Source organism: Panthera leo, chromosome A1, assembly GCF_018350215.1.
Source record: "Panthera leo isolate Ple1 chromosome A1, P.leo_Ple1_pat1.1, whole genome shotgun sequence".
Lineage (NCBI taxonomy): Eukaryota > Metazoa > Chordata > Mammalia > Carnivora > Felidae > Panthera > Panthera leo.
Genome location: NC_056679.1, coordinates 68,808,630 through 68,831,306, shown reverse-complemented (window position 1 = coordinate 68,831,306; position 22,677 = coordinate 68,808,630). Strand labels below are relative to the sequence as shown.

The following is a 22,677-nucleotide window of genomic DNA, read 5'->3' as shown; positions in this document are numbered from 1 at the left end:
ATCCCATAGTTCAGCTGTGAGACAATATGAATTAATTATTAAAGCAAGACTATGGCTCCAAAACATATCAGGTTAAAGTATTGGGAAAAGGACCCGGGTGCTTCTAGTCCTTTCATTTATTGTCTGTGTAACAGTTACTTAATCTCTTTAAGCCTCAGTGTGTCACAAGGAAAAAGGCATAGCAGTATATGCTTTGCCCAACGGAGTATTATTCTGAGTGTTAATGGTATGACTTACTTCCCAAACCGGGGGTGCAAACACTGTCGCATCTTTTTAAAGAATTAAAACTAACCCAAGATCATATGTTCCTGACTCACAGAAAGGTCAGTATTTCCTTCTCGACCCCTCTCCAAATTGTTCAAGAACCCGAGAGTTATAGAGTCCTAAGGTTGGGGGTGGGGGTAGGTGGTTGGGGGCAAAACCGAAGTTTAATCAGTTTGCTGTGGCCGCTGCTCCTTTTTGCTGCACGTTATCACCATCGGAGCCACGTCCAAGCCCCCCAGAGACTTTCTGCCATCTAGGAAAGGATGCCTCCTTTGGGAAGACACAGCCCTGTGGACGCTTCAGCCCTCACCTGCATTCCCGTGGTGGCCCTGGTCAGTGAGGACACCGGGTCCTGCACTTCCTGAGAGAGGGATGCTGGAGTGATGCTAGCTGAGGTCCGCGACCATCACCGTGGATGGCTGAGGGAGGCTGTCCCCCACCTTCCTTGGGTTTGCCGGGACACGACTACTTGCTGCTCAGCTAATTCAACTCTCGTGGCTGCCGTTCGAGGAGGCACCTGGGGAGCACTTGGGTGATCTCATTCTCTCTGGACAGCCACACACTTCACTCTCAGAATGCAGAAGATCAGAGATCTGCCCTTTTTGTGAACTCCAGGACAATCTGCCCTCCTCACTCCTCCCCTTATTTTAGAGCCCTGCTGGTGACTTAGCCAGCCATTCTTGAATCAAGAATTTCAAGAACGTGCTATGATTGAATGACACAAAAATGCAAGTTAATGGGAAAAAGACAGTCTCTTGAACAAATGGCACTGGGAAAATTGGGCAGCTACATGCAGAAGAATGAAACTAGACCACACACAAAAATAAACTCAAAATGCATTAAAGACCTAAATATGAGACACGAAACCATAAAATTCCAAGAGGAGAATGTAGGCATCTCTATGACATTAGCCATAGAAACATTTTTTAAAGATATGTCCCCTTTGGCAAAGTTAAGCTATTGGGAATATTTCAAAATAAAAAGCTTTTGTACAGCATAGAAAATCATCAATAAAACAAAAAGATAACCCACCGAATGAAGAAGATATTTGCAAATGATACATCCAATAAGGGGTTAACATCCCAAGTATATAAAGAACTTGTACAACTCATCACCAAAAAATCAAATAATCCAATTAAAAAATGGGCAGAAGACATGAACATTTTCTCAAAGAAGACATACGGAAGGCCAACAGACACCTGAAAAGATGTTCAACATCACTCATCATCAGGGATGCAAATCAAAACCACAAGGAGGTATCACCTCACACTTGTCAGAATGGCTAAAATCAAGAGCATAAGAAAAAAAACAAGTGTTGGTGAGGATGTGGAGAAAAAGGAACCCTTGTACACTGTTGATGGAAATGCAAACTGGAACAGCCACTGTGGAAGACTGTATGGAGGTTCCTCAAAGGATTAAAAATAGAATTACCATATGATCCAGTAATTCCTCTAGTGGGTATTTACCCAAAGAAAATGAAAACACTAATTCAAAAAGATATATGCATCTCTCTGCGTTTTGCAGCATTATTTACAATAGCTATGATCTAGAAGCAGCCGAGGTGTCCACTGATAGATTAATGGATAAAGAAGATTTGGTGTATACATACAATAGGATGTTAGCCATAAAAAAAAGTGAAATCTTGCCATTTGCAACAACCTGGATGGATCCAGAGAGTATATTGCTAAACGAAGTCAGTCAGAGAAAGATAAATGCCATATGATTTCACTCATATGTGGAATTTAAGAAACAAAACAAATGAGCAAAGAAGAAAAGGGACAAACCAGAAAACAAACTCTGTAACTATGGAGAACAAACAGATGGTTACCAGAGGGGAGGTGGGTGGGGGGATGGGTGAAATACATAAAGAGGATTAAAAGTGCACTTATTGTGATGAGCAGTGGGGAATGTACAGAATTGTTGAATGACTACATTGTACACCTGAAACTAACATCACACTGTATGTTAATTATACTGGAGTAATAAAAAAAGAACAAGTTAGAGTTCCCTAGAGACGTCTTGATACATGTGTGCATCGTATTGTATTATGATCTATTTCTTTAACTTGCAGTTATGCTATAAATCAGATTGATTGTGAAATAAGCTGATGGCTGCATAATCTTTAGCAGAAGCCTCCAAAGATCCGGACCTTTCAGGAAACTCAGCCGGGTGGATTAGCCTCGGCTGTCATTTGCATATGAACTTGAGGCGCTGACTCACTCTCCCAGTCTCCGGTAGCAGGAACCGGTTGCCGCAACTCTCAGCTGGCCTCCCTTGTGACATATGACTTAGGCAATCAGATGCTGAGACTTAGGGCCCAGCCTGGGGTCACGGACTGGAATTGCTACACCGCCCACCTGCCGGTCTTTCCTTCCTCGGCATTAGCTGCTTTCTACTCGTCTGAGCTAAGCAGCCCCCACAAGCCAGTGCCCCTGTCAGAATCCACAGAGCCACTGGCCCCACCGCGGATGATGATAAACAAGCAGGCTTATTTTTCTTTGTTTAGAATTCTAGCAAGACCGGCCAGTTTTTTCTTTTAAACTACCAAAGCTCAGTTAAATCAAACCGAGGATTAAGTGAAAATATCAGCCAACAAGATCAATAAATCATTAACTCGAGTGGCCCTTAGAGACCCGTTGCCTGGTTTGCTTTGCCACATGACAGGGGTTTCAGCGACTTCTGACGTGGAAGGAAGGTTGGTAATGGTTTAGCTGAGCGTGAATGCATGTGTTTTCCGCGTGCTCGGGTGGGGAAGGGCCGAGAGCGATACTGTACCACCACCTAGTGCTAAATACACGCACATCACCCACAATGCACACATGTGCTTCCGGAAGGTCGGGACAGCCTCCAAATAACATAGCGCTGGGTGATGAAACCGAAGGGCAACAGATCTCGTTATTCCTCACGCATGCCTTTTGCTTATTACTTCTGGGGTTTCCCTGTCGTGGCTGAGGCACAAAAAGCTTCAGGACTTTGCGGGCATTTTGGCGTGTCCTTGGCTTACCCGGCCTGGCCTCAGATATCACTGGCAACAGGTAGCTTTTAGGAAGTGCCCCTGGCTCACGCTGCCAGGGGTCATGCTGCCATGACCATGGTGGGAGCTGGCTTCTTAGTGGCTCCCCGGTGGTGATGTGAGCCACGGTGTAAAGGTCTACTGTCCCATGGGATGAAATTTGGCTGGTGAGAAACAGGAGATCGGAGGGAGCTGGTGGTGAGTTATCACCCCGCCTCCTCCCTGATGGACTGTTATGACGCACAGTGTCCACACCGTGTCTCCGAAGGTGTCCTTCATGACAACCAGAGTTTTGGTGGCGCTGTGGCCAGCTCGGTACCAGACCACCTTCTTTTTGCTTTTCTTCCTTTTGAGTCCTATTCTCTTTTTCCCCCTCCTCTTGGGCTTTGGGATTGCATTCCTTATCAGTGTGTTCACATCTGTGTTTTGCCTCAGGCTCTTTTTCCTCAGGGCCTTGAGCTAAGACATGCCCATCTCCGAACCAATTACTGTGTCCAGGGTTTCTAGGTGTCTATTCGTTTGCCAGTGGGGAGTGAGGTGCTGTGATTGAGGTTCCCACCGAGATCAGATGTAAAGGGGGTGGAGGTCCCCAGAGGAATGAGCAGAAGGATGGGAAAGAATGCTGGGTGGATGGAAATACACGTGCCGTGGTCTGCTTATCCATTCCTCTTACCACCTGGATGGTGTTCATGAAGCGGCCAAATGTGTCGTTAAAGACACATTGTCCTACCTTAACCATGAGATCCAACTTAGTATCACCACGGAGGGACCACCTGACATCATGTGACTTTGACGTGATACGGTATGAGGCGCACAGAAGTATCCATGAAAGAGTCTCAGCAAAAATCTTTGGTTTAATTTCACTTGAGCCTTTAGGGGCGCCTGGGTGGCTCAGTCGGTTGAGCGTCCGACTTCAGCTCAGGTCACGATCTCGCAGTCCGTGAGTTTGAGCCCCGCGTCGGGCTCTGGGCTGATGGCTCAGAGCCTGGAGCCTACTTCCATTCTGTGTCTCCCTCTCTCTCTGCCCCTCCCCCGTTCATGCTCTGTCTCTCTCTGTCTCAAAAATACATAATTTCACTTGAGCCTTTAGATGTAACTTGCAAGTTATAGGAAATATAGGAGAAAGAGGGGCAAGTTAAACAACATCACAAAGAAAACACTTTCAAATCTACACTGTGGAATATTCTACAAGACGACTGGCCTGCTGTATTCATTTTCTAGGGCAGTAGTAACAAAGCATCACAAACTTGGTGGCTAAAATGACAGAAATGTGTGGTTCACAGTAAGTACTAGTTGGATTTCAGAATTTTGTTATTTTTAAACAATTTATAACAGAACCAATTTCAGTTATGCATTTTGATACAATATGTCGTAGGAAGAATATTCAACTTATGACACAGAGGAGGTGTGAAATGTGTTCTATGAATAAATTGGAAACTTGTCTGCTTGATCTGAAGACAGATTGGGACATCCATCAATAACACTAGAGAAAAATTTCTCCCTGGCTTTATAGGCAAGTAAAGTTTTCTAATTTATCTCTCCAGGATGTGGAGGCTGTCAATTCTGACAGATTCGTAAAAATCAGTATTTCATACAGAGTTTGAGTTGAGGTCCTGAATGATTGTATTTTTGAATTTTTGAGAGCCATTAGGATTTTGACTGTGTTAAAAATAGGTTGAGGCATAACTTAAACATGTGTTGAAGGGAGATTAAATTTACATGTAAAATATTCTCAAAGACCAAAGCATCTTTGGATCCTATGCATAAATCACTTAGATCTCACTTCAACAGCCTTTTATATTTTCCAACAACTGAAAAGTAACTCATTACCTTCTTTAATATCATGCAATTACTGTGGAGTGGAACACAGTGAAACGAATAGCCCCTCAAAAATTTTGACGGCAGGTACACATAAAGTTTATGAGCCCAGAAGTCACATTTCAGGTAATGTTAATCACAGTGTTTGAATAAAAACACCCAGACAATTAAAGCACCATTCGATCTGCCTTTGCTTTGGAGTGCCCGTAAAAGAAGACTTCTGTCACGGCTTTATCTCCCTAATCATACTTGGGTTGGGTGGACGCGAAACACATCAGTCATTTTCCTTCTGCAGATTCTTATAAGATGGATGCTAAACGCGACATTGTCTTGGTGTATTTCAGACACATTAACTGCATTTCTCCAACTCTCGGGAAAGTTAGGTAGGTTTCCTGTGGGCCACGTTTCTATTACTCCTTGTAACCTCACACGGTACTAGGTATCATTTCACTCACTTATGGCATAAACATTTATTGGGCACCCATGGAGCAGAACCCTGAAATCTCAAGGAGCTGAGGGTTTGATGGAAAGACAGACAAAGGAACTTCCAATGACCGGCAGTTGCAAGAGTGTTCTGTTGTGTAAAAAAGCCATATTGAGAAACAGCTAGTGCCTGGCTTCAAGGCTTAAAAACCTCTCCAAGCCTCAGTTTTGCCACCTGTAACATGGGAATAATTGCCCTCTCATAGAACTGTGGCACAGATGAACTTATAGATTGTGATCATCCACTGTTTCTGAATTTATCTTACAGTTTGGTTACCTGGAAAGACAGAATCAATCAATCATCAATCAACCAATTAATATCTATCACTGTCTTTCTGCTAAGTTTTAATTCTTGGTGAAGTAATTTGATTCACTGAGTTTGAGCCAGGTGGCCACTCCTGGGTCCATGATTTGTGGCTACTTCCGTACAATGTGGCTGTCAGAAGCCCACCCCTATGACTTGGGGGATTAAAAGGAGTCAGCGAGGGGGCAAATCCAAACCTTATCTACTGCGCTTACGGGAAGATTTTGTTGTGATTACCAAAATGCATGTCGCTCTAAGTGTTGTATTGAATTAACAGTTTATTTTTGCATGTGTCAAGGGCATGGCTATTATCCTGTGGGGTTCTGTGAACTTTTTTCATATTAAGAAAATGTTTTTGAATTGAAAAATCTAGACACTCCTATTCTAGGGAAGAGGCATTTACACAAGTATTTCTAGTGCTGCAGGATTACGACAAAAATGAGAAGACACAAGAGTTTTGGGGATTAGTTGCGTAGCAATGTAAATGTTCTTTTTTTAAAAATTTTTAAAAAATGTTTATTTATTTTTGGAAGAGAGAGAGAGACAGAGTGCGAGTGGGGGAGGGGCAGAGAGAGAGGGAGACGCAGAATCCGAAACAGGCTCCAGGCTCCGAGCTGTCAGCACAGAGCCCGATGCGGGGCTGGAACTCATGAACTGTGAGGTCATGACCTGAGCCGAAGTCGGACACTTAACCGACTGAGCCACCCAAGCGCCCCTAAATGTTAACATTACTGAACTATACACTTAAAATATGATTAAAATGGTAAATTTTGTTACGTGTATTTTACCACCCTAAAAAAATAAAAAAAAAAAAAGAGAGAGAGAGAGAACACACAGACACCAGATAGACTCACTGAAACATTTCAAATTTCATAGTTTCTTGTTTAATATCCATAGTTGTTGATAAAAAGGCATTAATTAATGCCATCAGTCCAAAGTGTGGTTCCATCAGGCTAGATAATGTAGATATTCAACTGACGTCTGCAGATTGAAGAAAACAAGAACAGACACATACCCTCGTACATAGTTTTAAACCCATAAAGAAGGAAACCACCTGAGACATTTAAAGTGTAGAGTACAAGAGATTATTCGTTATCACTGGCGGAGCAACTCCATGAGGGACGATTTTTAGAATATTCATTCATTTTATTAGCATTAGAGACCTAAGAGTTGCCAGGTCCTGGGCTAGGCGTGGGGTACAGCAGTAAGCAAGAAACCCAGGATCCCTGTCCCCATTGACTTTATACTATAGCAAAGGAGACTATTAGACCAGAAATTACCGGTCAGTGTAATATGTGTTCTGGTAGCTGTGGGAACACATAGGAGAGATTCTAGGGCTTCCTGGAGGACGTGACTCATAAGCCCAGATATGAAGAAGAAGTAAGAGTTAGCTGGACAAAGAGGTGGAGGAAGGAGTGATTCAGGTGGAAATAATATGGTGCTCAGAGATCCAGACGTGAGACGGAAGATGGTGAATTCGGGAAATCCAAAATGTTTGGGGAGTGGGGTTTGACATTAGTCTGGCTGTTTTCAGGGTTGAGATCTGCTGAGTGGTTGACGTGCAACGAAAGCAAAGGATTTAGGAGGTTGGTAAGAGATTGTCTGAAGTGAAGAACCATGACGTGGTAGTTGAATTGGAGAGGAAGAGAAGGTTCCAGGAGCTGAGGAACTCAAGAACTGACCAATAACAAAGGATCCACTGAAAAATGGGAAATTAAGGGCCGTTTCCTAAGACATAAAGCTGCAAAATAGGAAGCAGTGTAGTATATATAACGGTTAAAGAATGAGATCGGAAAGCCAACAGACCTGGTTTGGGCCCTGCTCTTTTTTTCTTATCTATATAAAAGGGTTATTATAATACCTATTTATAGGGTTGTTACAAAGTAAACATTAAAATTTTTGTTTCAATGTTCATTTTTTGAGAGAGACAGACACAAGTGCGGGAGGGGCAGAGAGAGAGAGGGAGACACAGAATCCGAAGCAGGCTCCAGGCTCCGTCCGAGCTGTCAGCACAGAGCCCCACGCGGGGCTCGAACTCACAGACCGCGAGATCATGACCTGAGCCAAAGTTGGACGCTTAACCAACTGAGCCTCTCAGGAGCCTCACAAAGTAAACATTTTTGAATGCATATGACCAACTCTATAAACACACTTACCTATAGGAGCCATCAATGCATATTAAGCACCTACTGCCATCAACTTGGCTTGGTAAGGGCTGGCTCAGTCCTGGGTGCAGTGGGAAAATGTTCTTGAGGATGGCTGAAAGTAAAGGAAAATTCAAGTCCGCCTTTTTAACTGTTATTCCCAGACTCTAGATAGTGCCTGCATATAGTAGATGCGGAATAAAACTTTGTTAAATGAATTAATGGAATTTCAGTATGGTTTTTTGGAGAACGTTTTGGAAACACATAGCTTAGAAGTGTTGGTACTCTTTGACAGATTTAATTTATGGGATCCCAAATAAATACGTCTAAATATGTCAAAGGCTGAAAGCACAAAGGTGTACATTGCAGTGCTAAAGATAATAGTGAAAAACTGGAAATAAGAGAAATGCTCAGTAATAGGGAACAGATAAAGTAAGCTTTGGCATATGCATTGTAAGGGATGTCAAATGTTTACGACAAATTTATTTGTGATGCATATATACTATTATGGAAAATGCTTAAGAAATAAGGCTAAGTAAAAAAGATTTAAACTGTGGTATTATAACACAGTGGAAATATATGATATTCCCTGGGAATATAAAAATCTATGCATAGGGAAATGTTAGAAAATACGCCAAAATATTGGTGGTAGGACGATAGATAAGTTTTTCTTTTTTCCCTTTACCCTCCCCTCTTTCTTTTTTCTTTTTTTTAAGTTCAAAATTAGACGACTTCTCTGTAGGAAATTGAACAAATAGCTTTATGTAAATAAGACATCTGCCCATCAAATGAGAAAGAGGGTCTGGGTGGAAAGGTGTTATCTACTTTAGTGGCTCTAGCATTTTGTCCTAGATGTCAGCAGCAGTGGGAAGTGTTGCTGAAGACAGGGTGGGAGAAGAAAGGGAAAGGAAATGAGGGTGGGAAGGGAAGAGGAAAAGTGGAGAAAAGGCATCCATAGGATGGGGAGAATGGGTGCCTTTGCTTTCTGACTCTAATGATACACTCCGTAATACAGTTAGTAAAAGGACTGTACAAGGTGACAGAATGTTTGCAGCAGATCTGGGTTGATTCTCTTTGGTCTTGACAAGCTGGTCTTTGCTGTGCTCTGTTCTTGGAGACTTGCTGGCTGGCTTCTTAAGGCTACTCAGCGATCTCTTCTAGGGGATCTCAAATTTGAACTTAACACCTGGGAGTGGTCAGACCAGAAGCTGAGTGCAAGAGGAATGCAGAAAAGGTGAAAGTCTTCTCCCTTTCCACTCTTCCAGGAGAGTAAATGTTTCTCACTTAGATGATGATGATGATGATGATGGTTAATTCTTATGGAGAACTTACTAAGTGCCAGGGCTTATTTTAAATGTTTTTATATATTAACTCACTTAATTCTCTTAACGTTCTAGTGCAGTTGAGGAAACTGAGGCACAGAGAAGTGGAGAAATTAAGTGGCTGAGGTCACTTTACTAAAAAGTAACTAAGTGAGAACTGGAACCAGAGTCAGATCAAGAATCCACGGTCCTATTATTTAAAACATGGAGGGAGGAAGAGAAAAACAGAGAGAGAGTGAGAGAGGAATAAGACAGAGAAAGGAGAGGGGACAGAAGGGTGATAGGGAGAGGGAATTGAAGAAAAGAGAGATTGAAGCTTACTAGAGATGTGCACACTGGAAAATACATGTCTCCTTGAAGAAATTAGTTGGTCTAGAGAAAACTGTTCTTTGGCCAAATTTCTTCTTGGCAAGCACATGTTTGCAGAAAAATGATCCCAAGACTTTCCACTTACAATGGTTCCTTCATGCCCCCAACTCTCGGTAATATGTTACTATGTCATCACGATTTAGGAACATTAATTCTTAAGCCTGGAACCTTTGGCTGATGGAAGTCTTGCCAAGACCATGGAATTGGTGGGTTTCCAATCTCTTCCTGTGCTGTGTGTTGGAGTTCAGGCAGATGGAAGAGTGGGAGTGGGTAAAAGGCATGGTAAGAGAGAAGGAGGCTTTGTATTTATTGACTTTCTTTGCAAATTTCTATGATTTATAGCAAAAAGAGTTTATTTTAAAACTTCCTGATGAATAAACAATACTGTTTATAGGAAGATGTTTGGTAAAATTTCCTTTAGTTTTAACTTTGTTATATTTCTATTACAAATTTGATCTGGTCCCTGAAAAAGTAAGAGGCCTACATGATACTAAAAATAATAGCTGAAAAAATGAAAAGAGAATACACATTCAAATAACCATTTGTTTAGCCAATGTAGTAACAGCAATGGCTTGACGGCTTTTTGGAATTAGCTGATTTTTGAACTAACTAGTTATATCCATAAGAAAGCTATGGTCTGACATTCTCTTCACCTTATTTGATTCTTGGGTCTTTCAAGTGCAAAGATGAATGCTCAGAATGTACAGTTTAGCATTTTCAATCTGGACAATCTGGTGGGAAAACTGATGGGAATTCTCAAACCATTAGCCTTTGGGTAGGATTGCCTTGTCAAAAGTTCAAAATAGGTAATGTCTTTTTCATTTCGTTTATCCCTTGATGCTGTGTTTGCTCACCTAGAACTGTCAAGTTTTCTTCCACATTTTTCATCAAAATTTGTTCAGGTGCTTCATTCTGAACAACATTTCAGCAAGGCCATTCCACCATGATATTAAAGGGATAATGCACCACGACCAAGCGGAGCTTATCCCTGGAGGGTAACATTGGTTTCATATTTGAAGATCAATTAATCATGTAACCAGAATAAAAAGAAAATGGGGAATCTGTGTATCTTCCACTCAATTTTCATGTGAACCTAAAATTGCCCTTAAAAAAATAAAGTCTATTAAAAAGAAAGGAATTGTATAGCCACTTCAATAGGTAGAGAAAAAGGCATGTGACAAGATGCAGTATTTTTTCTTGATCAAAACTCTTAGAAACTAGGAATTGAAGGGAACGTTGTCTTCCTGATGGGGGACATTTTGAAAAACCTGTAGTTAATGTCATACTTAATGGTGAAAGAGTGAATGCTTCCCCCCTAAGATGAGGAACACGGCAATGATATCCTCTCTCATTGCCTTTATTCAGCATCCTGTTGGAGGGTCTAGTGAGTAAAACAAGGCTAGGAAAAGAAATAAAAGGTCAAGGGATGGAAAAGGAAGAGATAAAATCAGGTCTTATCCAAACACTGAAAATACCAGTGTTGGCAAGGATTTGGAGCAACTAAAATGCATACCTTGGTGGTGGGGATCCAAAATGGTGCCATTTGGAAAACAGGCAGTTATACAAATACCAACCACACAAACTGTAATTCCATTGCTGGGAATTTACCTACGAGAAAAGAAAGCAGGTGTCTGTACAAAGACTTATACAAATACGTTTGCAGCAGCTTTATTTATTAAAGCCCAATATTGGAAATAATCCAAATCTCCTTCAAAAGGTGAATGGGTCAACAGATTGTGGCATATCCCTATAATGGAACAGGACGTATCAACAAAGAGAAAAAAAAATATTGATACACGTAACAATATGGAAGGATTTCAAAATCACTAGGCTGAGTGAAAAAGCCAGACAAGAGTACATACTATATGAGTTCGTTTTTATAAAATTCTAGAAAATGCCAAGCAATATATAATGACAGGAAGCAGGGCAGTGGTTACCTGGAGATGAGATAGGGGAGGAGAAGATGAGAGATGGATTTCCAAGGGGCATGATGACATTTTGGGGGTAATTAAATACTCATTATTTTGATTGAGGTGTTGGGTTTTTGTGTGCGCATGTGCTGAAACTAATGGGCTTGCACAGTTTATTAAATATATGCAGTTTATACTATGTCAGTTACATCCCAATAGAGCTGCTATGAAATTAGCAAGCATGAAACAGAAGGTAGAGGAAGCTATTTGGGGACCTTTCCTGACGTTCCTGGAATTTCATCAAGTAGACTGTTACCTGCACTGCCTATATCCAAGTTTGGCCCTATTTTGGTGTCGGAAAAGATCTAATTATAATCCAGGTTTCCTGTTTAGGAGGCTTCTGAAATGTAATGTATTTATTTCAAATGGACTGACTGTTTCTGTGTTACCTTGCTGTACCCAGTCCCCAAGAAGGAACCGGTAGGAATCGGAAGCTAAGTTCCTTGTTCCAAAATACCAGGGAATCAGGAGAGAGGCAGCTGAAAGAGCTCTTGTTTTTAATCTTATTTCTCCCCAAAATGAAATATATACCCTGTGTTGATGCTTCAGAACACTGAGAATGAACACAGATGGTAAATCAAATTTAGGGAGGAGGGATGTTCTATATAACTCCTAAATGCCAACTTCAAAACGCTAGATGGCTCCCCTAATGTATTTTAGATTGGAGTTAAAAATAGGGCTCCTCATCAGAATTATTGAGAAAGATGACAATCATTTTTCAAGCAGTGGACGGTTGCATCTATATGGGTTCTAGCCGCTGAAGAAAAGGAAAATGCCATGCAGACTGAATAAAGCACTTTTAGAGATTGGAACTTAGGGCTATTTCGTCTGCGATGGGGCTAATACACACCACATAGGGCCAGCTTAATGGGCTGTCGCTATTGAAGGATTCAGGAATACATTATACAAAATGGTCGTGTATTGTTTCAGAAAAGAAACAGTAAGTGTTTTTTAAAACTAATTTTAAAACATGTACTTGACAGTTGGTGTTGGAGGGTTGCAGAATATGACACCCCAAAATATGCCTGTAGGAGCTCAGGACATGCCTCCTTGAAATATGTCTCATTGGTCTAGATTATTCTGAGCTGTAGGCACTTGAAAAACAGCAAATGCAGGGAGAAGCTTCAGCTCCTCCAAAAAGAGCTCGATTGTCATGGATGGGTTCTCTGGGAGTTTCCTCAACCAGGAAAGATTGACTCTTGTGACAGGAAGGCAGAGTAGATATCGACCCTAAACCCAGACAGACTTTGTCACAAACTATGGTACCTCCCATCTTTTCCTCTAAGGTCCCCCTCATCTTTCCTAAAAATCATTTCCTCTCCCTGAAGAGGCCTTGCATTTCCCTCCCCTCTCCCTATCATAAAGATGGTATTTAAGCCTGAATTCTAAGCCACTTTGAGGAGTTACTCATTTTCCCCTGGCTCTTTCCCATCTTTATATGACGTTATGTGATAATAAACTTCTGTTTCTTTATCTCTTGTTAATCTGTCTTTTATTATAGGGTCTCAGAGAAGAACTTGGAAGGGTAGAGGGAGAATTATTTTCCCTCCCCTGCAGTGTCACAACACTACTAACAGCAGTAAAAGCTGAAATGACCGACCCCAACTTGTACTGAGACCCTGAGGATGTTTTGGAAGCAGGAGGGGTGGAGCTGAATTTTCTGAGAGGCTGGGCACATGCATTGGCTGAAAGGTTAGAGAAATTGATGAAGACATAAAAAATGCATGCTGTTGAATTGGTTGTTCTCAAATGTTCCTAGATGTGTGAATTTACCTCATTTTTCTCATCTGTAAGATGGATAGTCAGTGAATGTTGGTCTGCCCATCCCTGCTAATGAGCAGATTTCATTCTCTTTGTGTGTATATAGTAGAAAAATCTATATCTATATTTGCATAGTACCTTATAGTTTATAAAACACTTTCATATTTATGAGTGATTAGCAAACTTAAAAAAAAAAGGCATGAGTTTTTTCTTGAAATGAAACACTACATGGGTATGCAGGATGTAAGAAAATATAAAGGTGGGTTTCCTCTGGTTGAACAAGGTTGAAAATTTCAACCTTTGCAATGCCCCCAACTGTTCCTACACCTTCTTCCCCTCTATATGAGAACTTCTCTATGCAGTACAGTTGAAAACCTCTGCTATTCATTATATCATTTGAGCAAATACAGGACTTAGATGGACACTGATATGATAGAGAATCTTAGAAAGCGGGAGATTACGTTTACATTAAAATCACATATTTACTTCCTTAGGGCTTTATTCTAAGAGACAGCATGGCCTCTGGGGAAGTTCCTTGCAGGAAAGATGCTCTGCTGATGGGTGAAGGGATATTTTCTCCAGCTGGTCTGTCAGTTCACTGAGGGGATCACTTCTCTGTTTCCATTTCCCTGTCTCTACAATGGTTATATTAATTAATAGCAACCCCCCTTCTGTTTTCAAGGTTACTAAGAAAGGGATCCAAGTTCACTGAATGAATCATACACAAAGCCGGAGAGAAATAATGAACCAATTTGAACACGGATATGGGTGAAGAAATTTCCTTTTATCTTAGGCAAGCCAACATTTTCCATGATGCCAATTTTAATATAAACCTTGGTTAATGACTAATGACCAAAAGTCTTGGCTAGTGACTAATAAAATTGAGTTAGTCTACTTTTTGGATTACAAAAAAAGGCAATTGCTAGTTGAGTGGCCCACAGGGGATTCTTCTGAAGCAAATGAACCCTTGTCTTCCAAGTAGGGGTAATGTTCTCCCCTCAAGCCCTGTGAGATGGTCTTCCGGGAAGATAGTCTCAGCCCAATCTTCCTAAAGTTCCACAGGGACGAGCAGATCTTGTACAAGCTATGATATTTAAAGCCACACTAAGCCTGCAGGGTGCTATGCTATGAGAAGTAGGTTATTCCTATGACAGACTTTTGGTGATCTGATTCGGTATTTCAGGCCTGGTTTGTAAGGTTCTGAATGGGCACCGAATCTAACTGTGAGGTGGGCTACAGAGAAACCTTACTTTTAAGCATCTGATTGTCCAGGAGATGAATGAGTCATTACTATGGGTCTCAAGCTCCTTCCTTCTGTTGCCGGTTTTTAGTCAACAAGGAGAGGACTGGAAGAAGCACAGAAAAGTCTGTCTGGGTGAGCAGCTCTGTAGAAGATTTGGTGCAAGAGGGAGGTGCTGGAACCTTTCAGTTGTATCTAATTTCCGGCTTACGCAGTGATTTCAAATATCCAGTTTTTTCCCCTATACATTCAGACTCTTGGAGGAAGAAAGGTGATCTGTTACTCATCCAGGACTGTGAATCCCCAGACTTTCAGATTCTTTATGGATCAGAAGAATTCAAAACAAACAAACAAACAAACAAACAAAAAAACCACTTTGGGGACAAACAGAAGCTTGGTGACTTTCTATTTAGCTAAATGAGGCCTTTTAAAAAGTGACTTTCGTCTTCTGTCACCATCATTTCATTAACAAACTGGCATTTTACTCCCCTTACCTCTCCCTACATGGAGGGCGGATTCAATCTCCAACAAAAGGCAATCTTTCACATTTGAGGTTTGGCTTTGTGAAAAAACGCATTGCACAATCTTTGTTTTTCTTGTTTTGCTGTGGAATTACAAGAGCCTTGCCACGGACCAGCACTTGGGAATCCTAGTCCCGGAACACCCTGGAATACTAGGGCAGAGTCTTTAGGAGTCTCTTTCATGTAGAATCAATGATCCCCAAAGGAAAAACAGTTTCAAGGGCTTTGAAGTGCTAACTATGAAGCGCTCAGGACCTTGTCATTGAGACATTAGACCTGCCGTGTGTTTGGCGACTGGGAGATATCAGGGATAGGAAGAAAGTAGAGGGCCCAATTTTCCTCCTCGATCATTGCCTTAGTGCCAGCACAAAGGGATATTTTGTCTGTGATTCTGTTTAGCATCACTCATATGACAGCATAGTTCATCTCAAGGGCAGCTTGTTAATGGCTAAAGCCTAATAAAAGAGTATCAAAGACTTCAGTAGGAAATTAGGGCCTCCCATTCAGTCACTATTATTATCGTATTCCTGGTGGGAGAGAATCATTGTCAGTGGCCAGGGTGGCAGCGTGGACATGGGGGTAGGGTTGCCTGCATGACAGCATTATAATTCAGACAGAGTGAGGGCACCTGGGTGGCTCAGCCGGTTAAGCGTCCAACTTCGGCTCAGGTCACGATCTCGAGGTTCGTAAGTTCAAGCCCCAAGTCGGGCTCTGTGCTGAGAGCTCAGAGCCTGGAGCCTGTTTCCGATTCTGTGTCTCCCTCTCTCTCTCTGACCCTCCCCCGTTCATGCTCTGTCTCTCTCTGTCTCAAAAATAAATAAACGTTTAAAAAAATAATAATAATTCAGACAGAGTCAAGGTGAGGTCAGTCGGTGCTGGGCCAATATGAGGTCCAGAGGCAGCTGGGGTTGGCAGGGCAAAGGCACCAGGGGTCGTGAGGGGGGCTCTAGTGACCACTAAAAGAGCAGTGACCTGACTGCCCAAAGAAGGAAGAAGCTTTGGAAAGCTCCTATTTCCAGGATTCCTCTGGTTGGGACACAGGTTGAAAGACTTAAAAAAATAATAATAAACTTAATTTTTTAAGAGCAGTTTTAGGTTACAGAGAGATAGCTCAGAAATTATAGGGAGTTTCTGTGTAAACCCATCCCCCCAATCAACAATTTCCCTATTAATAGGAATTATTGCATTGGTGTGTACTGTGGTCTGAAAGTTTGTGGCCCCCACCCCCCCCCCCCCCCCGAAATTCATACGTTGAAAACCTGATGCCCAAGGTGATGGAAGCAGAAGATGGAGACTGTAGGAGGTAACTGATTGTCATGAAGGGTTGGATGAGATGCCCTTATGAAAGAGGCCCCAGAGAGATCCCTGTCCCCTTCTATCCTGCAAAGATACAACCAGAAGTCTGCAACCAGAAGAAGGCCCTTACCGGACCGTGGTGGCACAATGATCTGGGACTTTCAGCTTCCAGAAGAGTGAGCAATAAATTTCTGTTGTTTATAAACCACTCAGTCTGTGGTATTTTGTCAAGCCGGAACTGACTGAGACACCGTGGTTCATTCATTACAACTGATGAACAGGTATTTATACGTTATCATTAATGAAAGTCTATAGTTTACATTGGAGTTCACTTTTTGTGTTATAGAGCTCTGCGGGTTTGACCCACTGTGTAACACGATGTATCTGCCATTATAACGTCATACAGACTAATAGTTTCACTGCCATTAATGGTATTAAGTATATTAGTGGTATTAAGTACATTTGCATTGTTACGCAAACATCACCACCATCCCTCTCCACTTTTTTATTTTACAAAACTAAAACTCTGTACCCATGGAACTAGAACTCCCCATTCCCCACTCCTCACCAGCCTGACAAACACCACCCTACTTTCTCTCTCTATTAATTTGACTATGCTATGTACTTCATGTAGGTGGAACCAGAGTATTTGTCCTTTTGTGTCTGGCTTAGTTCACTTAGCCTGATGTCCTCAAGGTTCATCCGTGTCGTAGCGTGTGTCACAATCTTCTTCCTTTTGCAGACTGAATGATGTTCTACCGTACGGTTATGCCGCATGTTGTTGGAATGTTTATTCACCTGCCCATGGGTGCTTGGGTGGCTCCCATCCTTTGGTTAATGTGAAAAATGCTATATACATGAATATGCAAATATTTCCTTAAGACCCTGATGCTGGGTCATATTGTAGTCTTATTTTTATTTTTTTAAGTTTTAAAAAAATTTTTAAATGTTTATTTTTGAGAGAGAGAGAGACATAACATGAATGGGAGAGAGACAGAGAGAGAGGGAGACACAGAGTCCAAAGCAGGCTCCTGGCTCTGAGCTGTCAGCGCAGAGCCCCACACGGGGCTCGAACTCACTCACAAACTATGAGATCATGACTCGAGCTGAAGTCGACGCTTAACTGACTGAGCCACCCAGGTGCCCCTATATTTAATTTTGAAAGGAACCACCTCGCTGTTTTCCATAGTCCTGTATCACTTTACACAGCCACAAACAGTAAACAAATGTTCCAATCTTCTGCATCCTTACAAACACTTGTTATTTTCTGGTAAAATAATTTTTTTTAATAGTAGCCATAATGGTATCTCATGGCTCACGGCTCATTTCTTTTTATCTAATAATATTCCACTGTGTATAGAAGTGCCATAGGTTTTGATCCACTCACCTACCGAAGGACTTCTTGGTTGCTTCCAAGTTTTGGCAGTTATGAATAAGGCTGCTGTAAACATTTATGTGCAGGTGTTCGTGTGGACATACATTTTAAATTCATTTGGATAAATACCAAGGAGCACGACTGCTGAAGCATATGGTAAGACTATGTTTAGCTTCATAAGAAACCCCTCGACTCTTGTCCATACTGGCGGTACCATGTTGTACTTCCAGCAAAGATGATTTTTGGTGTTCGTCGTTATTGTTACCCACATCCCTTAATGGTTCTTGCTCTTGGTTGGTGTGCCCTGGGAAGGAAAAGTGCAGATGGACCACTGACAACCGGCAGAATCTTATTTTTATGTTCCTTCAATTCAGCCTTCAATCGACTAGCCCTCTAGAGAATGAATTTGGACTGAACCGAGGCAAAAGCTGCTTGGGTTTGGGTTCTGGCTGCCAGAATTCATTTTCCATAGAGATTAAAGTATATTAAGAAAGCCAGGATTTGAATACTCCCCAAAATAAAACTCACAGTGCTGCACCTAGGGTACCAATCACTTAAGTGCTAATATTTTTTTCTACTACACTTCCTGTGCTATTGATACTTGGATACATTTCAATGTTTGGGACCCTCTGTTCCACAGAAATCTGTTTACTTTTCAGATAAGGGAAGGTGGTAAAGGACTCTTCCTGAAAGTTTGAATCTGGAACTCAGAATTTAAAAATATTAGCTTCCTTGAGAATATTCAGAGTTGTTTTTATTGGTAGAATTTCTAAATTAAAATGACCCTTACCAGATACAGTTGCAACAGAAATGAATACGTACGTTCACCAAAAGATGTATAAGACAGTGTTCTCAGATGACTGTGTGTAATCCACAGTGAGTAGCAATCCTGATGTCCACCAACGGTAGGATGGATAAATCAAATGTGGTATGTTCATACAATGGAATCCTCTGTGGCAACAGGAATGACTGAACTACAAACACACAATGCAAATGGATACAATTCTGTTTTAATTACTATGGCTTCATTCTATACATCTTCCAGGACAAACCGACCCTCATTATTCTTCTTTATGGATAAAAGTATAAAGTAGGCAGTTAACTATCTTAGTACACTTTAGTCCTTGGCGTTTGCGCTGTCTCTGGCCATGTCTGTGTGTGTGCTATGCATGACTTATTTTGCTGGGTGTTGGGGATATAAAGGAGTTTAACACAAAATACCAGCTCTGGTGGGCTTTACGCTCCTGAGCAAAAAAGACATATTGTCAGAAGAGTAAAGAATTGCATGTGGTAAAGCACACAGCAAAACAATGATAAGAAAGATGTGTCATAAGGCAATGGCCTTTTGTCAAAGTACTAAGTACAATGAGTTCAACATAAAAATCCCTATACATTGGAATGCTCTGGTTTCGCTCCTCAGATAACGATGAACTTGAAAAATAGTTTGGGTGGAGCGTCCTAGAATTTGGGGGGGTTTACACAATATCATTTATATTCATGGGTTAGTAAGGAGACCTAACTAGTAAGGGCGTAAGCTTGAAAAGAGAGAAATAATATTTGAAAGGTGGGTTGGTATTGGATTACTTAAAGGCTTTATTCACTGTATTAGTTTTCTTTTGGGGCTGTAAGAGTGCCAAGAACTTAGTGCCTTAAAACAACACAGATTTATTGTCTCATAGTCCTGGAGGTCAGAAGTCTGAAATGAGTCTCACTGGGCTAGAATCAAGGTCGCAGCAGTGCTGTATCATATTCTGGAGACTTTAGGGGAGAATCCATTTTCTTGCCTTTTCCACCTTCTAGAAGTTTCTTACATTTTCTGACTATGGCTCCTGACGTCATCAAGGCCAGCAATGTCTTCTGGCGTCATTCTGAAATCATTCATTCCAACACTGACTTTTCTGCCTCCCTCTTCCACATTTAATGATCCCATCTATATTATCCAGGATAATTTCCTTATTTTTAGGTCAGCTGATTAACAGCCTTAATTCCATCTGAAACCTTAATTCTTCCTTGCCACGGGTGTGATGGTTAGTTTTATGTGTCAGCTTGGCCTGGCTATAGTACCCTGTTATTTAATCAAAACACTATTCGAGGGAAGGGGGAAAACAAACGTTACAGAGAGGGAGGGAGGCAAACCATAACAGACTCTTGGATACTGAGGGCTGGTGGGGGTGGGGGAGAGGGGAAAGTGGGTGATGGGCCTTGAGGAGGGCACCTGCTGGGATGAGCACTGGGTGTTGTATGGAAACCAATTTGTCAATAAATTATATTAAAAAAAACACTATTCAAGGTGTTGCTGTGAAGGTATTTTGTGGATGTGGTTAACATCTAGAATCAGTTGATCTTACGATTACCTCAGATAATTTGGGTGGAGCCTCACCCAATCAATTGAAAAAGCTGAGGTTTCCCTGGAGAAGAAATGCTGCCTCACGATTGCAGTATCAACTTCAGCCTGAGAGTTTCAGACTGTTGGCCTGCCCTACAGATTTGGGACTTGCTACCCCTGACAACTGTGTGAATCAATATATAATATATACATTATAATATATATAATAATATATGCTATATATTATATATAACATATACAATAAAATTACATTAAATATATAATTATAATATGTATAATATATATTATATATTATATTTATATTCATGGGTTAGTATTTATATGGGTTATAATATATATATATATTTTCCTCCTGTATTAGGCAGAATAATGGACCCCAAAGACATGGCTGTACATGTATTATGTCACATCCAGCTACCAAGTTTGATTATTCTTCTACATTCAAGGAGACTTCATTGAAGAGATTTGAATGGGAAGCAACGTGGTAAAAGATTACTTTTACGATGGTGTGTCAGGTATACGGAAAGAGAGACACCAGAAAAAGGTAGAGACACATCCAGGTATGAGGCGATGTGGTTCTGGGTCAGAGTAGGTGGTCCTGCGAATGAAAAATAGAGTAAGGTTTTTCCAGGGCTTTGGAAATAAGAATGAGTATACATGCAGTTAATTTTACACGGAGGTAAAGGGTAGGACAGAAAAAGGATTTTGAGCCAGCGTCACACTGAAAGATATTCAGCTAAGGGACAGCAACCGTGCCAGTCATTTAAACCCATAACATTTAATATAAAGAAGTGTTACCTAATATAATTTAATTTAATATAAAGAACATGTTACCTAGTGGAAGGTGGTTCACTAGCTGAAATTAAGTCCTAGGGGGTACACAGAGCAAACGCAGAAAGCAGCTACCTACAGCTGTGATGGAGGGAATGTGAACAAGAAAAGAACTTAGAAATTTAGAAGAGGGGAGCCTGGGTATCTCAGTCTTTTAAGCCTCACACTTCAGCTCGAGTCATGATTTCAGTTCATGATCTCGCGGTTTGTGAGTTCGAGCCCCATGTTGGGCTCTGTGCTGACAGCTCAGAGCCTGGAGCCTGCTTTGGATTCTGTGTCTTCTTCTCTCTCTCTGCCCCTCCCCCCCCCCCCCCCCCCCCCCCCCCCCCCCCTCTCTCTCTCTCTCTCCCTCAAAAAGAAACAAACATGAAAAAAAAAAAAAAAAAAAAAGAAAAAGAAATTTAGAAGAGATCCCAGCCCTCCACCAGTTTGGATCAGGTCCTCTTTGGTGACGGGGAAGGTAGCCTCAAAACAGGCGTCCTGCTGGTGATGGATGACACGCGCTGGGGGCCTGGGTGCAACTGGGCTGAAACTGCCCAGGTGAGCCCTGCAGAGGAGGGCACAGTCCCCGCCTCCTGTTTCGCCCGGCCAGCGCCCCCTGTTGGCAAAAACAAGCATCAAGCTAACTGGCAAAGGAGACCGGTCCACAGGGTCCGGTTCCACTGTTACCATGCAGGGTAGAGAAAAATGGATTTGGAGCCTAGGCCATCAATGAGGAACCAGCACAACCCCCATTAGATAAAACCTTGGTAATAAGATGGTAAATAATAGAGAATACTGGCGATATTTCTTTGTTCACGTGTCCTGCTTTTCACTAAAAAGTGGCAATACTGCGCCACAGTCAAATCCTTACTTTCACACACCTCTGGGGACGGAGTAGAAAACGAAAGTAGGTCGACTTTACTAAGAGAATTGGAGCCGGAAGAAGGCAAGCTGGCTAGAAGCACTTCGCGAGTCACGGGCAAAGCCGGATGCAGCTCACGGTGTAAAATCTCTTTCACCATTTCCTACGTCACTTATGCTGTTTGTGTGACGCGAGGAGGGAGCAAGTGTGAGTTGACTGAATATGTGACGAGAGGAGGAAAAAGCTGCCATGCTTTTGCCTTGACCGCCTTTCTGGTCGTTGGCGATCTGTCTGGCGACGTCTCCTCTTCTCCGAGTCAGATATTCCAACTGTCCTTAATATTGGTGTCACCTGTGCAAGCATGGGTCCCAACTCTGCTGTTCAGTGCGTGGCCTCAGCCCAAACTGCTCCCTTCTCTGAAGCACTGTTTCTATATTTGTAGAATAAAGGGGGTGAGCTGGAGAGTTCTAAGAGTCTCTTGCCTCCCTCCCCTTTTTCTAGTCCTTTCCCCTTCACGAGTGGGCTTTGTTATGCATGTACGTGCCTCATAGCATGATGTCTGAACTGAGCTCCTTCATATGGGACCAGAGTGAGGCATGCCTGAGACTCCCAGGGAAGGTGTTTTCAAAGACGTTTTGGAATACCCAACACACTTTTTGAGCATGTTGGATTCAGCTCTGTTTAGCTTATTTTGCCCATAATATATACAGAAAAGGAAAACAAATGGCTATAATACCGAATTGAAAATGGAGATGCCGATCGATCAGTCTCCATC

The 22,677-nt window shown here is 41.8% G+C and overlaps 1 long non-coding RNA gene across 1 annotated transcript; it reads right to left on the bottom strand.

Annotated features, from left to right (window-relative positions):
- Positions 1-19,534: 19,534 nt before the first annotated feature.
- On the bottom strand, positions 19,535-22,341 carry LOC122199463. The gene is made up of 3 exons (XR_006193517.1): positions 21,922-22,341; positions 20,724-20,825; positions 19,535-19,748 (listed from the first exon to the last, which is right to left on the bottom strand). It is a non-coding gene; the product is annotated as an uncharacterized LOC122199463 (long non-coding RNA).
- Between the last annotated feature and the right edge of the window lie 336 nt (positions 22,342-22,677).